Source organism: Bidens hawaiensis, unplaced genomic scaffold (genome assembly GCF_021521415.1).
Source record: "Bidens hawaiensis isolate Kalapana, Puna unplaced genomic scaffold, B.hawaiensis_p1.1 tig00004477_1, whole genome shotgun sequence".
Classification (NCBI taxonomy): Eukaryota; Viridiplantae; Streptophyta; class Magnoliopsida; order Asterales; family Asteraceae; genus Bidens; species Bidens hawaiensis.
The window spans coordinates 614,756-633,248 of NW_027491270.1; the positions used below are offsets into that span (position 1 = coordinate 614,756).

The following is an 18,493-nucleotide window of genomic DNA, read 5'->3' on the forward strand; positions in this document are numbered from 1 at the left end:
TTGACATTCGCCATCATTTTATATGGGATTGTACTGAGAAGAAATTAATTGTGCTAGAAAAGGTTGATTCGTTGGATAATTTCGCCGATCTTTTTACTAAAGCGTTTGACCGAACTCGTTTTCAAAATCTTGTTGAACTTAATGGGATGATCAATCCCGAGTAACCGTGTTTTTCGTTTTAAAAAAAAAAATCACTATCGCTTAAAATTATGTCGGTTGCTTCAGTTTGAAGGACACATCTTCAGATGTGTTTGGTCCTTACTTCTACTAGTAGATTATAAGGATAGCCATTAACCAGATGACTGAAAGTGACTGGGGTGGTTTATGATGGGTTTTTATTCTTTCGCTGAAAAATAGTCGTTCATACTTAGTTAGAAGGACACATACTCGTATGTGGTCGGTCCAGCTGATCCATTGGATCTTCAGGATAGCCGTTTACCTGAAGACTTTGACTTGATCGGGGCGATAGAATTTAAAAGTTTTTATGGGAGATGATATAATTTTTCAAGTCTATAACTTCGTAAGAAGCTTCAATACAATGTTTAAATGAAAATTTATCCAACCTTGGAAAGTGATAGACAAAATAATTCTGTGTACTTAACTAGTGAAGTTATTAGGCCTAAAAGACTCTAGAACAGTCATTGTATGTTATGGTAGCTTTTATGGTGCATAAAAGTGGAAGTGATACTAACTAAATATCCTCGATTTAAAGTGAAGAATCATTCAGAGTTGTGCATGTCTCCATATACATCTTTCCGAATGATAGGCAGAAAAGTGATTACCCAGTCATACACGAGCCCGTGAGTGTTCTGATTCCCTAGAAGATAGTGTGTCGAGTATCTGCAGTGATCCAGATTCGGGAATTGCAGTAGTCTACTGTTTGAAGCTGTGTTATTCTTTAAAAAAAAAAAAAATTGTTAAGTCTTCTGAAGCTTATGGTGTTATAATTATCAATCAAGAAGCAGGAAAAAGAACGGGAAGAAGGCTTTAAAGATCGATAAGTTCTTAATGTTTAATCAGACACTACGGGTCGAGGTCAACTCGGGGTGACTTGGGGAAAGCCAAATACGCTTTGAGAATAGATAGGAGGCATCACAATCTCTCATGTGATCTTAATTGAACCTAAACCGTATCACAGAAGCGATGAAAACCATGCTAAGTTTTATACCTGCTTACAACCTGCTTCTTTATGTCATAATATCGCTGAACATGGATCTATGTGACAGCCACTTAATTAGTATGATTCCTGTTCGGATCTTTTCTAAAACATGCTGGTCCCCGTCAAGACTGAAATTTGATCCCGTTTACTTAATTTCTAAAATTTTCATTGCATCTTTCGTTTTATGATTTAAAACTTGGTTACTTGGTTCTTTGATTATAAAGTTTAAATCTTTAACGGAGGATTTTAAAAGACAGTTGCATTTTGTGCAAATGTTTAAGGGCCTGTTTTGTAAATTTAAAGCGAAGTTGCAGAGGCGAAGTTGTTACAAGGCGAAGTTAAGGATAAGAGAAGTTAACCTTAACTTCGCCTGAGCTTTTTCAAACATATATAAAGGACAACTTGGTCAAACAGTTTGCATATTTTCTCAAACCTCCGACGAACTTATACTCGAATCATACCTTGTTATTATTTGATTTCGATCCGTGTTAAAGGTGTGTAGGGTCGGTATGACATATAATTCGTGTCAATGGTGTTAATCAGATGTCGTTTTGGTCCGATGTGTGACCTCGTTCATGCAAACCTTTAAACACCCGCTAACCAATCTCCTTCTAATGTGTTCGTAACTCATTTGATCGTCTAAGATCTCTAATGTAACATCCGTTTTTGTCATCAATCACCTAATTCACTAATCAAATCAAGATCCAACTTCTGTATATGCCGTTTCATATTCAGGCGAAGTTATCTTTAGGCGAAGTTGTTCTCAACTTCGCCTTAGGCATAACTTCGCCTGCTTCTTTAATTGTTTAACTAATCAGGGACGAAGTTATGGTTAGGCGAAGTTATCCTTAACTTCGATTTATACTTAACTTCACCTGCTGCTTTATATTATTTAAAGTCCTAACGTGTTATCAGGCGAAGTTATGGTAAAGGCGAAGTTGTACTCAACTTCCCCCTATGTCTAACCTCGCCTGCACACTATAAGTTATCTTAACTTCGCTCATGGTAATAGGCGAAGTTATAATCTGCTTTTACGATGTTCTAACTTAGACCGTTTGTTGTGCAGTTATGGCTGCTGTAGCAGGAGCTGGTGGTGCTGGTGGTGACGAAGGTGGTGATAACAACCGTCAATTCTTTTCGGGTCACAATATGTACATCACGCTGGATCCAGATGCTAGTGGTGTAGATGATTATCGCGAGATCATCTCCTTCCTTGTTCGCTCGCGTATGTGATGGGTGACGACGATGTGTTACCGGTTGAGGAGATTGAAAAGATAGGAGCCGAGATTGTGATTGACAGTGAGATTGAAGAGGGAGAGATTGTGGAGGACAATGTAGAACATGATATCCCAAAAGTTAATAAGGCAAATGTGGGTCAAGATATGGAAATTGATGAGTCTGAATGGGAAGAGCAGCCGAGATGGAAAGAAGGCTACGCTCAGTGGTTCGTAAAGACAAAGAAGCCAGCGGTTCAGACCATGTTCAAGAAAAGTTACAATATCAAAGTGTATGATGAATCGAAAAAGGGTATTATATGCTGGTTGTATGATGAGCAGTTGAGGCTATTTGTGATTAAACGCCTTGATGGGATTCAGTACTTTAAGAGGTTGTTGAGATCTTTGAATACCTTGCCTGAGTGTGAGGTGAAGGATTTGGCCAAGTTGGGGTTGATTAATAGATGTGATGATAATATGGCCAGAATTATTGGGAAAATTGTGTGGAAAGAAAGTATAAAAGAGAAAAAGTTCGAGTTGTTAAAGCCGCAGAAAGGGAAGCTTGTTGAAGATAAGGAAAGAGGAATGCGATCTGATGGCAAACCTTGGATGGTAATGAAATATAAACCGATCAAGTGTATGAAAGAAGTGCCGATGAAATATATGCCCAAGGATGTTTAAAGAATCTAAAGTGGTGGTATGTTGATAGCCAAACAGCTGAAGCGGTTATGGAAGATGAAGATGAACAAGAAATCCCGAGAGTGTATGATCCGATGCACTTGGTGAATTTGTCTCAAGCTGACCTGCAGGTGCTAAACGAGAAAAAGATATTCTATATTCCTTCATGGAAAGATGAAGCCAAGAAATATCAGAGAGTTGTTTCTGTTTGTGTCAGAGAAGGCGTTCATGCTTGAAGACGTGTGACACGAAATTTTTGGGATTACAAGACACGAGATTGAAGATAGAGATATGAAGCTACTGCCAAGGGGGAGTCTGTTGGTGCATAATGTCAGTAGTTCAGTATCTAGTGATTTGTATGTGTCTGTAATCGTGTTAGATTGTTTGTGTTGGTATTAGATATGTTGTCTCACAAGTTCGCCTGATGTAAGCGAACTTGTGGACAAGCGAAGTTAAAGACAACTTCGCCTAGTCTGTTAGGCGAAGTTGTCAAAGCCTTTATAAGCTAGGTTACGGCTTGGTTTTGAAAAAGAATTCCAGAACGTGTAATTGTGATTTGATATCACGTGTTGAAGTGTTGCAATACAACGTGTCTTATCAGTATTGTAACGTGTGTTCGTGTTCGTTTTAACGTATTACACATCTTATGCTCGTATTGTGTTACGTAGGGATTCCGCACCTACGTATTACGAGATACTCCTGTGTAGATCTGGCTGGGAACCTACAAAAGCCAACAACTAAACCCAGATGTTTTCCATAGCTCAGCAACTTGGTATAAACGCCACCCAACACTGAGTTGAATTTGGATGAGTGAAGCAGGTAGGTCACAACTTGATGAAGCCCATGCTCGATCAGCCGTCGGTTGTTGTTAGTAGCTTGGGTGACTGAAGCTTCCAAATCATCCTTCTCCATAGCGAAGACTTTCTTCTGAACCTCCAAGGCTTCCCTATCGGCTTCAAGCTGAACTATGTCGGCTTCCATCCTCTTCTTTAACCCTGCAATCTCAACCTCGTGATTGTGGGAAATCTCATCAACCTTCTTTTCCCAATCCTCCTCCTTCTTAGAAAAACCATCAACATCCTTCTTCATCGCTGCCATGGAAGCCTTCATCCTTTCTTTCTTCTTGGAGAACTCCTCATTCACTTGCATCCCTTTCCGAAAGCGAGTGACACCCTCAACTAAAAGGGAAGAAAGGTTGCAAGAGCTAAGAATCAACCTTCAAACCATGGCATCACCATCCATCTCAGATATGGTGTCACAAACTCCAAGGGGAGAAAAGTTAGCCAACACTTCAGAATAAATCTTCGGATCCTTAAAGCTATCATTAACCTTGACGTTCCAATCAGGAACATAAACCGCATCTCCACCCAACCCTTGAACAATAGATGTCGCAACCTTTTTACCAACAGACTTCTTCTTCCTAGTCACAACCAAACCCTGCTCCTTCTCCACCTCTACACTTGGACCCTGATCCTCAGCAACTTGAACATCATCACTAACATCCACAATCTCATATGAAGATGATGGACCAGAAGATTTCAACAATCGCCGATTGGAACGACGGGTAGAAACCTTAGAAGCAGTGGACTTAGTGAAACCTTTAACGTTCAGATTACCCACATAACCAGAACCTTCGAACCTATGCTATGTTCCTCGAACAACAGCACTTGTAGCCGCAACATCAACAAAACCAATGTCGGAAGTATCATCACTCTTCACAAAATCCAAGGCAGACATGGCTACAAAAACAAATGAAATTTATCAACAAACGTATCATGGAAACAAAACAAATGCAAGATAAGAAAATGCATACCCTTATCATTTCTTATAAGCACGAGATCACGATTAGGCTTATCCCACAACTTTCTAATTCCTAATAAAACGAGAAGATGTTCGGGAAAAGGACGAAGACGTGACAGACACTTCCTAATAGATTTCAAAAACACATCGTTCAACTCCGAGTCAGACGGCTCCGGCTCATTCAAAACGGCCTCGGGTTGTCTCCAAATAAGATTAAAAGGAACAATGGAATCGGAAACGAAGAAAAAAAGATCCTTCCAGGAACCAAGGGTCGTAACCGTTGTAGAGATTAGACAAGTATCAACCTGAGTATGCTCAAAGGTATACCAATCGCCGTTCTTCGCTAGACGGAAGAAACGGCGAAAACACAACAGCGATGGATCAAACCCTAAAGCCATGCATAAAATTTCAAAATGCAAAACCCTAGCAAGCCCCAAGGGGTGAATCTGACCAAAGGACACGATAATACTCAACACATTCAAAACAAAGATCGAAAAAGGATGACGAAGGTTAGAGAATTCAAAGTGGCGACAATAAATAGCAATTGACCTGGCCGGGCAACGATCGATCGAAGCGTCGGCCGGCGGAGCCACCGGTTTAAACTCTAAACCTATACCCCAATCAAGACAAAACGATTCGACTTCCTCCTGGTTTAATCGGGGATAACTCACCGATAAATCCTTACGGGCACCCATAATTTCAAAAAAAGGGGAAGATTGGAACTAACCTGGTGAAGGATCGAAAGGAACTTGATAATGTGTTTGGAAGATAATAAGAAAGTATAAAAGAAAAACTGAAGAAAGTGAGCAGTTAATAGTATTAATAAGCAGTTATTGGGAACTGCTATTTGCAGAAACCATCACATCAACTGTCTTGTCAGAAATTCAAAAAATAAACAAAACCGTTCAAAGCCTCGAAGCCTTTTAGCAATAACAAAATGTGTGCAAAAGTCAGACGCCTTTGAGCCTACTTCCCAAAAACCTCTGACTTGGGGGGCTGACGACGGGGGTAGCCCAAAGTCTGGTAAAATGGCTTTCACACATTAACGCTAAAAAGGTTAGAAGGTTAAAAGGTTCGTTTTCCCGCCCAATTAAGGAAAACAAGTACGTGAACAGTAAAAGCACGTAACAGTAACACGTCAAATCACTTTTCACATCATCCCTCAGCCGTAAAAGAAGGGATATGTTCAGAAAAGTATTATTATATATTGTTAACCGCGGGTGTAAAGCTTCCCGCGCATAAAACGGTCAACCCTCAAACAAACAAGAGGTTAACTAGTTTATACATCGGACAAAAGGTTTGGATTCCTTTCCCTATAAAAGGAATACAACTCAGTTATAAAACACACACCAGATCTGGCAGTTTTACATATACTCTCTGATCTTCTCTTCTTCCTGGAGAAGCTTGCACTTTGCTTGCTTCTTTCTTACTCCGAAATCTACATAATTTCACTAAGAACTTGCATCCAAAATCCGGTTCCAACATCACGGTCTTGGATCCTTAGTGAACAATAAAAAGTAACAACTAAACTAGTGAACCTCTCTCTACATTTTGCAAACGTAGAGGGACCCAACGACCCGTGTTAGGTTAACCAGAACCCTTGAAACCTGTTAGCCTAACCAGTCTATTCACTATCATTGGTCTTATAATTGTTGTAGCAACACATCACATCTAGAACAATGTTCCAGCCTTCAACTGTCGATTGTAACATCCTAATTTCGATAATAATAACTACAAGAATTTCATTTATTTAATGGTGTGTTATTATTTAGTTAAGTTAAATAATAATAATAGAGTGTTGACTTGGACAATAAAATATGGAATAATTGATGGTGATGAGCCTTAGGTCCATGGGCTTAGGGATATTTAAGCAACCCTAAACCTCCCTAAAACCCTAAACCCTCATTTCCACTTTTGTCTCCACACACTAAAAAGCACACACAAACACCCTCCTTCATCTCAGATCCAGATTCGAGCAAGAAAGAGGGTGATTTGCAGCTGATTTTCATAGACAAGCAAGAAACAAATCCAGATCTACATCTTGACCCGAACCCGAATCAAAAAGTTACGTTTTTAAATAAAAGGCTAAGTGTTTGAGGTCAGTTTGCCATGAAACTAAGTAGGACAATAAATTAGACCTTATAATGTTAGAAAAACGTAACCTTAATGGAAACGACTTAAGGGGTGCGAAACGGGACGAACGGGTGACATTCGAACCACATTACAGCTAGTATACGAAGCTGATATAGCCCAGAACTCTTTATATTGGTAAAATGGGCATAAGGGTATAGAATAAAATAGTTATTATGAAAAGATATGAAAAACGAGTTTTTTAATCGAGTTCTTGAGAAGTCGATTTGTTTAAAGAAAATTCGATTCTATTTGATTCCTCTCAGAATTCAATTCGATTCTTCTCATTCGATTCGATTCGTCTCAGAATTCAATTTGATTCATCTTAAAAGTCGATTTGTTTGTAAAAGTCGATTCGATAAGTTTTAGAATTCGATTCGATTAGTTTGAAGATGCATTTTTCTGATAAATTTTTAATGAAGCCTTATTAACGAAAATAAAAACTTTCCAAGCTACGGGTTGCCGCCCCTAGGACCCCGCTTCAAGGGGCGCTACCCCAGGACCCCCTCTTGTTAGGGGTTTTACTAACTTAGAAGTATGATTTGGTTAGAATTAGTTAAGTGATGTTTGTAAATTGTACACCGTTAGTCGTGCCCAACTGAGAAGAGGTGGGACAATAAACTGAGAAGAGGTGAGACATAAAATCAGAAAAGAACAGGATTCAGGCGAGTTTCTAGATCCATTTCCTTGTTGTGTGTTCAGGGCTGTGTGCATACTCGATGTGATTAGTTAATACAATTATCTTAAGTGGTAAGTGTATGCAAGATGAATGTCTTGTGATAGATAAATGAAAGTTGTATGAACATAGAAAAGGTTAGAGTAGATAGATCTATACATATTTATATATGTTCGACGTATGTACAATTGTATGGTAAAGTGTGTAGGGTTATCTGATGCAGAAGGGGCCAGACCCTAATAATATCTGAGGTAGATGTATGGTTTCATGGTTATCCAAAAAGAAGGGACCGGACCCTAATAATACCCGAGAAATAAGGGACATGACCCTAATAATATCCGAGGAAGTAGGGATTGGACCCTAATAACATCCGAGGAAGAAGGGACCGGGCCCTAATAATATATGAGGAAATAGCGACCGTACCCTAATAATATCCGAGGAAGTAGGGCGAAATGCTCTTTAAAACGTAGAGATAGTATGTATGAAATATGAAAGAATAAAACTATGAGATATGAAAGTGTGAAAGTATAAAAGTATGAATGTATGCATGTATGTAACTACGGACGAAAAATATGCAGGCTTAGTAAGTAATATGTGTCCTTGGATACATATGCATAGGAATGTGAATGTAATGTATGTTTCCTGATTAACTAGGACTCGCTCAGCATAGTTGACTTTTAGTATGCACACAGGTAAATAGTGTAAGGTAGCTAGCTTGAGGGAGACACATGACATTGGACTGAAGAGGCTGGCATCTTGAGAAGAATGTTATGATGTTTTAATATGACATTTTATATTATGTTTTAAGACAAGTGTTTGACTGTTACGATGATATTTGAATGATTATGTAATATATGGGTGAAGTTTAATGTTTATGCCAAAAGTTTTAATTCACTATGATATTTAAAACTGTGTTTATGAGTAAATTCAACGTCCAAGTAGGGCACTGGGCTCGGGGCCTTACATATGTTCCGAACCTTCACATAATTCATTAGGATCTTTCTTATTGAAAGTCTCTGTGTTGCATAATACATGGACCTATTGTTGTCATCTCAAACTAAAACGTTGTACCTGTATTACACTGTTCATAGCTTATTGGTGAAAAACACTTAGTTACACATTCTAGCATTCATACTCAATTTATAAATTAAACATGGAATTGGTGAAGTATGTCTAATAGGTGGAGAAAAACGGACTGATGAAGAAAAAGATAGGGGTATTTGATTTTAGGGTTAATGAGATGTTAGCCGTAAGGTTGAGGGAGATGGTTAGAACTCGTGTAACGTAAACGGGTCTAAACCGGGCTAAATCAATGAGAGCTCACCATTTAGAAATCAAACAATTTGGTGGCTTCATAGAGGGTGGGGAGCAACCAGAGCGCGACACCTAGGATTTTTGATGTTTCGTTTATATATATATATATATATATATATATATATATATATATATAGATTGCTTTATTTATATGTATGCATAGTGTTTTTAGATCATGTTTAATTGCCTAGTTTTGTATACGTCGTCTTAGAATTAGTTTAAGTTATATAAACATTATATTTTATACATATCATGTTCAGTCATTTTGTAAAACAATTAAAATTTAATTGAATGAATTAATATAAAATGTTTGGGAAATTATGTGTAATAATATTAGCTAAACTTATAATTAATTGTCGTAATATTTGTGTTGGACTGGCTAATAAGTTTTTTCATTGAATTTTAATTTTTTGTATTGAACGTGTTCCATGCACTAGATTTGTATTGGATCGTTAGATTATTGGGTTTTGGTACTTTGAGCATCTTATAGGTTTGTCAAACATGCTAGTTTGGAATACTTGATATATCCTAGTTCGTGTTTTATATTTCTATAGTGTTGTTTATCTATAAGTACATAGTACCTGAAATTAAATTTGATTTAAAAAAATGGCCCTAAAATTGGGTTGCTATATTATAGCATTTGGTATGCAAGAGTTTGAGTGGATGGTGGTTGTTTAGTTACTAATTGGTATGAATCTTCTCTTTCAGTTCTAGTAGAATACCATATCATTACCACCAAAGATTTAACTCAAGTAATTGCCAAAGTGTCTCACATATCTGAATGCGATCTTTCTTTACCATATCACCTAAAAGGAAAACCCCAACTGTGGATGTTGAGATACGCATTACTAACCCAGAGTTAAAGGAGGCTAATATCCTTATCACTACAGGTAGGACTTGAGTTTGAGTCATGTTAGTGATGAGCTTCTTGAGCTACAAGACCTCAAAGCTTAAACTTTTGACCTGCAACCCTGCTATTAGTAGTTTTACCTACATAAGCAATGTTATCTATATCAAAATCAGGATTTGCATCATGAAATTGTTATGATGCCCCCTTTTCTTGGCACTGGGGACTTCCAACTGGTTTTGATATCAAGATATCGTCAGTTGTTTCCAGGATAGGAATCTTAGTGCCTAAACTGCTATCCAATGATGAAACAGTTGCTTCAAAAGTTGAAGCAGTTGCTCCTAATCCCTTATTCAAATTACCTGTAGTGATAGGGATATTAGCCTCCTTTAACTCTGGGTTAGTAATGCGTATCTCAACATCCACAGTTGGGGTTTTCCTTTTAGGTGATATGGTAAAGAAAGATCGCATTCAGATATGTGAGACACTTTGGCAATTACTTGAGTTAAATCTTTGGTGGTAATGATACGGTATTCTACTAGAACTGAAAGAGAAGATTCATAGGGAGATGGACCTGGAGTTGGTGTGCTGATTAGCCCTTCAACCCTTTGTTGTGATCCCATGTGATTAAAATAGTCTCCTTTTGTGAGGATCACTTAGGGCTTTCTTGGGTGGAGGTGTGACTTGTTGTGAGAAAGTAACAACAGTTAATTTCTTTCATGGTTTTTGTGTTACCACTTGTCGTTTATGCACCTAATCCTCTTTAACTACCTTTTTAGGTTTCTTTAGGAATTTGGCTGTTGTAGATTTCTTTGATGGCTTCTTTATTGTAGCAGGTGTGGGTTTTAAAGTACTAGGTTCAGTACTTTAACACCTGAAGCAGTGGGATCTGTTTCTATAACTAATGTTGTTGGGGTATCAGCAGTTTTAGCAGATTCTCCTCATCAACCAAAGTTGAGGATTTGGAATCCTTCATTCGGGCAAAAATCTCACTGCTGAGACTTTGACTTTTAAGATATGTTCCTTGGATCAAATCAGATTCTGGTAATACCTTCATGAGATATACGATTACGAACCTTGGAAACATCAAAAATGGTTTTCCTTTTGGCGCTGTCATTGCTTTTACATTTGAAACTAAATTATTAAAAAGTGATTTTGAAAAGCATTAATCTTCATCAGTCAGAATGGAGTATGTCAGATGAAACACCCTGGCTAAAGCGGAAAACGCCCGAGTGTGACGTACAGATTGCTCAAAACACATGTGACACTATTAAGTGACAATATTATCATTAATTTAGTTAAAAAAACAAGTACACAATTTTGGAAATAAGATACACATTTAAGCAATTCATCCATTTAAGTTGAATATCCTAAGTACTAATGTCTTCGTCATTTCAGCGTTCTCTAAATAAGGTACCTGTAGCATATATATAAAATAATGTCAACTAAATGAGTAGTTGGTGAGTTCACACAAGTTTTAATATAAATACATAAAAATCTACAATTCCATGAACAAGCGTAAATGAGCAAGTAAGGTCCTTTGCAATTGGGATTGTGCACCAACGTACTCGGATAATAGCGCAAATAAGTGTCTTTTCCGTTGGTAATAACCAACGTACTCGGATCAGGGGTCCCTATTCCACTCATAACATCGAGGTCCTGAGTGCATAGGGGGGCGTATGATCATACTTAATGAGGAAACCATGAGCACGTAATCTTTGAGCAAGTAAACAAGTAAACACACAAGTCCATGTAACGAATTGTAGTTTGTAAATAATACATAAACGAAATTGTAATGTTAATAGGATATATATGCTACCCCCAAAATATGTAAAAGCGTTAATAATGGGGTGTGAGAAACTCACCTTTGCAATTGAATGATAACTTGATATAATAACCGAAAGCGCGTTTAAGGAAATAAATGATAGAACCTCACAAACTATAGTTAAAAAGGAAATACAAAATTTAAAGACTAACTATTGGGATTATAAAAGTTAATTAATATTAGTTTTAGAGATTATGCGTTATTTATCTATTTCATTAACTTATGGCAAATGGGGACTTGAGAATTTTTAATTAGTTTAACAACAATCAATAAACTTTATAAAAGCCATTTGATGTTTATTAGTTAAAAAATGAGTTGTAGATACATAATTATAACTTTGTAATATAATATTAAATAACAATATTAATAATAATTTAATAACAATATTAATAATAATTTATGATTAAATGTTTTTTTTTCAAGTAATATAAATAATTAATTTACTAATTAATTAACTTAAATGTTTTGCATGAATTCTTTTAAAGAAATTATAAATATTAGTTTATATTGAAATAAAATAAACAATAATTAATTTACTCAATTATTAATTTAAAGATATGAAGTATGTTATATCTATTGTGAAATATTTTAAATAAAAGAAATTTTTATAAATCATCTTATTTAAAAGAAAGTTTATAAGTTTATGATAATCAACAAATCATAATATTTAGATAAATATATATTCATGTTTGTTCTTGCATAATAACTAGGTTTGATCCAAGATTTAGAAAAATCATAGTGTTTATCTTGGATATCCATGATCATATTGATTCTTAAAACCAAAATATAAGATTTTTATGATAAAAGTAACATGATCATGAAGAACAACTTATGAACAAGTATGAACATTCAAGATAAATATCAAAACAATAGCTATAAAATGGATGAAATGGTAAAAACTTACTTGTTAGTGCTCTTAAGCTTAAGAAAATAATGTATTGAGGTGTGAAAATAATGGAAGATTTGTCCTCCTTTTATAGTGAAAATATAGAGTTGTTATGTATTATGGAATTAAAGAAATTAAATCTTTTTTAATATAATTAAAACACAAATTAAAAATAGTTAATGGGTCATTCAAAATGTTTAACTATTTTAATAAACTTTATGTAATTAAAACATATATTAGTTTTTTTATTAGTTAAGTAACATAATATGAAAAGATGATGATGATGATAATAATAATAATAATAATAATAATAATAATAATAATAATAATAATAATAATAATAATAAAAGTAGTAGTAGTAGTTAAATAATAATTCTAGTAAATTGCATGGGACATGCACATAAATATTTGATCTTAATTATGAATGTTTTAAATTTGTATGTAATACTACAAGGGTGGTGAAAAATATATTGCATAGAAATGATCACATAAAATACATTAACGAAAATTGAGATTAATTAATAATATTATAAAAATATATAAATTTAAATAGAAACAAAACCGAAAATTTAAAACGGGTCGGGTTTTCGGGTTTAAAAATTAACAAATCAGATTTTGAGCATTTGTAGGCGAATCATTCTAACTAGTTGTTTTGCAAGACATAAGTAAAGTAGAATATGGAACAAGAATTTCATTGGAGGAGGGAAAAAGTTTTGTAAAGAATGGCACTTTTTGTAAAGTGATTTTGAAGACTTTGGTGTATGTGAGGAAAATTTTGTTGTATAATCATCATCATTTAACTCAAGATGTTGCGAAAGAAATGATGAAGATACAACATCAGTCTTACCTACCTTTGTTTTGATGAACAAATACGTCTTTTCATCAATGTCGTATTGGATAAAAGCATTCTTTCAGAAGGATTCAGCGTTCAAGGATAATGATTCGGATCAATTGTTAAATTATTGTAAAATCTGCTACCAATGATTGTCCATATGATTTTATCATATATGGGTAGTTAGGGTTTCTGATGAGGTAAGGTAACAAGTAGTGAGGTTTCTTCAATTGAAGGTTTCCAGGGTTTTGATCCATGATTATAAATTGTGTGAAGATGATGATTGATGTATAAGAAATTATAAATCTTTTCAGCACTAATATATCACAAAATAAGCATAATTTCGGAAATTATATTAGAATAAATAACCACTAATGTTTATAATTTATATCTATAAGTAAATATAGTCCAAAGAAATAAAACAAGCTGTAAAGAAAATAAAAACGTAGATAAACGGTGAAAACTGTAACATCCCCAAAATTCCGATTCAAATTTGACAACATGGGAAAGTTGAAGGATCAAAAATATTCTCAAGATAAGTAAGGGGAAAGATTTAAATAAGGAAATAAAATATTTCATAAATAAGTTCATCCCATATTAAGAAAAAGGGAAAGGAAAATCAATCCCACATGGAAAGATGTAAGAAAGTGGAAGTATTTCACATAGGTATAAATAAAGAAAATGGAATCCATCCCACATGGAAAGTGGTAAAGAAATGGAAGCTCTTTATAAAAGATGGAGTTTCCATAGTTATATTCTTTTATGCTTAGAATGCGCCAAATGGTCCTAGCGGAGGGTGCAGAGCATCCGACGAGCACGGGCTCGGGCGATGGGCGCAATTTGGCGCTTTGATGGCGCACTTCGCACGCTCGCATCGCCGCGAGCCGCTTGAGAGCCGGCTTAGTATTTTTGGACAAAGAGAGTTAGACCCAGAAGTGACAAGCTACCAAAAGATAAGGGACCAAAAAACGAAAAATGGTGTACAGGGACCCATCGCGATACGCGATGAGTCCAAGAGAAAGGCCATCGCGTATCGCGATGGGTCGTAATTACTCAACGACACGCGTCGCAATCGGGTGACACATGGAAGAGGTGTCAGGCCACATGGCGACACGTGGCGGTCTCCGAGTATCATGTGTCATCGCGATACGTGATGACCATAAGGGAGGGTCCATCGTGTATCGCGATGGGACCAGTTTCAGCCTATAAATAGGAGGTGTTATGGCTCATTCTCATCACACCTCCCTACTCCCTCTCTAGATACTTTCTTTCTCTACCTCGGTTTCCGTTCCCCAACCCGACAAATCATAACCTCGTAATCCGTACCATATACCGACGAAACCTCAAAGTTCGTGCCGACAACTCCCGACGATCGGCGCATCTCGTTTTGCGTGCCGATCTCGTAACACGTACCGACGAGCTTTGAAGACTGGTGTGATTCGATTTACGTACCAAGAAGATGTTGATCAAAGAACTCGAGAGAAGTAAAGGGTCGAAGTGCTGCCGAAACTTCTAGGATTTTATAAGCGAAACAAGATAGGCATAATGCCCGAATAAAATATTAATCAAATAATAAAGGCTAAGACCGTAGTCAGGGGTACAGCCTAGACCCTGATCAAAATTAAAAGGTAACAATTAAAAAAGATTTCTTTATGAGTAAGAAATACAAAATTATATAAACAAAGGTTATAGCAAAAATATAGTTTCTTCATGATTTAAAAAAACCTTAGCTTTTACATACAAAGGATATAGTTGAAATGTTTAATGAAAAGTAAAAGTTTATATATAAAAGTTTTAGTCAAAATAGTATTTCTTTATTATAAAGAAACATAAGACTTAACATATAAATGTTATAGATAAATGATGTTTCTTTTTGAAGAAGAAACATATCATAGACATTTCTTCTTGAAGAAGAAACATAGCACATGGTTAGCAATAAAGAGAAAGATTTCATATCAAAAATATTTCATTCGAACAAAAGATTAATCAAGGTTTAAGCTATCAAAACCAGACTAAAGGTCTGTAGGCAGATTAAGAGACGATCCGGGTATTTATATAAACCTATTTTATTATGGGTCAATTATTCAATATTCACAAATATTTTAAAACGAGATCACCACATCATTCAGAACAGACAGTCACAGGTGAATACGTTAAACCTTTTTCATTCAAGATAAACGGGTTGTTTATCTTAAACAGAGTCGGTTAAATAAATATTTAAGGGATTACGTGATCCCTATCTATTTACATGATAGAAAATAAAAGCAACTCAGACCGAGTACATATGTGTCTGGATCCAAACATAATCAATCTAGTATATCAGTCAACGCTATGTGGCCACAGGCTAGAGATCATAATAAAAGTTCTCCAATGGGCATCAGTTCCCAATGGGTGTCAGTTCCCGGAGGACCGTAATTGTATCTGTGTGGCAAGTGGTACAAATCCCAGAAATAATAGACGTTTCTGTTGAGATTGTTTCACGAAAACTATCTTGATGGTCAAAGAAAGAATTATAAAAATGTTTTTAGAGTCGACGATTCACCAACATAACGTTGACGTATTCCCCGCCCCCCCCAATGTTTTAGTATTTAAAGTTAGCACAGGTAGCAAGAAATTATTGTCATCCAAGAAGATAGATGATCACAAGGTAGAGATGGCTCAGTTTTTTATAAGATATTGCAAAAAATATTTAAACAAGTTTTATAAAGTCAAACAAGGTATATAAATCAATCTCTCGAATATTTATTATTCGAGAAGCTTTATAACAAATTAAATATTTTATACTAAATAAAAGTTTACAAATAAACTATTGTTTCAAAAGATATATTAATACTTTATTATAATCTAAAGACTTCCGCTAAAACTCTGATATATTTTCAAAACAGGTATCAACTATTGGTCACACGCCTAGCCCTAAGTCGGGGTGTGACAAAAACAGAACTCAACACACCCCATGGTGAATCAAGACATGGTCATGCCTAGAGCATACAAAGTAAAGACAAAAATCAGGAAAATCAAGACATGGACATGTTAACTAAAACACACCCCATGTCATCAAGAGCAAGAAGAAAAGATAAAATAGAAGATTCTGAAGCAAAACACGGTCATGCCTTCCCAAGACATGGCCATGCCTTAAAGTACAAGAGAAAATGAGAAAACTGAGGAATTTGGACTGTTGTGGAACTCAACACGGTCGTGTTAACCTATAGATGTATGATCTGACAAAGAACAATAAATGTTGTTGGACAAAAATGAAGACATGGTCGTGCGCAACTCAACACGACCGTGCCTTTAGGGTCTGATCAGCCAATAAATTGAATGGTCATCTTCTTCATTCAATAGACCTTGGAGAAACATTTGAAACATATTCGCTCCTCTCCAACCATCACTTTTCACCAGCATTAATAAGGGAATTAATCACATCCATCCAACCCTTAAATACTAAGGAGATTAAGCTTTTGGGAGTAGTCATTAGCACACAAGATTAATCATCCAAATTAGTTATATTGTTTCAATTTGATCAAATTTGTATCTAATACTTTGATAATTATCATTATGCTTGTAAGACCCCAAATCCTGGGAGTCCTATAGTTGGTAATCATTCCAAAAAAATTCAAATATAATAGATAAACCGATTTCATATAATTTAAAATTCAACATAGAGTATTCTTGCAGCGGAAAATTAACAAAACACCCAAATATTATTTTTAAGACCAAAAATGTAAATTATGATTGTCTTAACTATAAAAACAATAAGGAGCATCGACTAGAACTGCCTTGGGACCTCGGGTAGTCTTGAGCACATCCAAGCAGTATTCTCATCCACACTCAACCTGAAATAAATCTAACGTACACGCAAAGTTAGGTTGAGCTGAGTGAGTTCATGCTTTTATAAATAAAATCTATTAAAGACCGACTAAGATATTTAACATACGACATACATAAAAATAAATAAATAAATAAATAATTTTCCTCCGTTAAGCACGTAACACGGGTCATATCCTCTCAAGTCCAGAACACAAAGTCAAGGACCCGAGTAAACATCCACCCCAAGGACAGATAAACTATTAGGGGATTTTTAAACATCCTTTCGCCCCAAGGACATTCAAACTATCCCGAGACACATCCACCTTAACCCCCAGCAGGGAAATTAAGGAATTTTAAAACATCCATTCGACCCGGTCACGTCTTAACAAAAACATTCACATGGTGGCCACACACACACATCCATATAAATTAAATATAAATCATGTAAACTTCAAAGCATAGATAGTAAATATAATATAATATAATATATGCAATATAATCCAAACTGTTTAAAAGGGTAAAATCGTCATAGAGTGTGTATGCTAGCCCAAAACGTAAAACATTTAAAAAGAGCATCATGAAACTCACCTGATATTGATCACAAAATCATTAACAGGTGGTGGAATCCCAAGCTAATCACTCGCAAATTCACAATCCTGTCAAGTTATAGCACACAAAATCACTTTATAGACCGTATCGTCTCGATCGCTCTACGAGAAATCCTAACATGATTGGATTGGCCCGAAGCCTCATCCAATACTTATAATCATTTACGACAGCCCCCAAATCATTAAATTAACCAAAACTCCCCTTTAATAGAAATCAGAACCAACGGGTCACAAACAATGCCCGTCTTACGTTAATTGTCCTGAATTCGCGCGCTAACGAACCGTTTAATTAGCCACCAACCGAACCAGTCCCGTTTTGATAAAATTTGGTGTTTTACAGCCAAAACATCATACACAAGCTGATTGGGTTGGCAATTCCCTTATTCGACACACTCGTTAACAATTAAACGCGAATTCACGCTCTAACGGCCCGATTAAGGGATCACCAACCAATTCAGCCCCAATTTAATAAAAATTAATTTTAGTCCAGGCAGTATATCAATATAAAACTACATGAACTGATCGGGTTGTTAATTCCCTCATACAATACGCGAATTTCGAAATTTAACGATTAATCACCCGATAAACCCCAGTTTTCAAACTATCGACAAATGACCGACAAAATCAAATCCAATAGCCATGAAATTCGAATATGAAGCTAATGACATACCTTAGAAGTAAAAATAAGCTAGATCCCTTATTTAAACCTTCACAAGG

General features: G+C 35.7%; 1 long non-coding RNA gene across 1 annotated transcript in view; it reads left to right on the forward strand.

Moving 5' to 3' along the window:
• The window catches only part of LOC143626685 (uncharacterized), a 208,634-nt gene that overhangs the window by 130,826 nt on the left and 59,315 nt on the right, over window positions 1–18,493 (forward strand). The window lies entirely within an intron of this gene.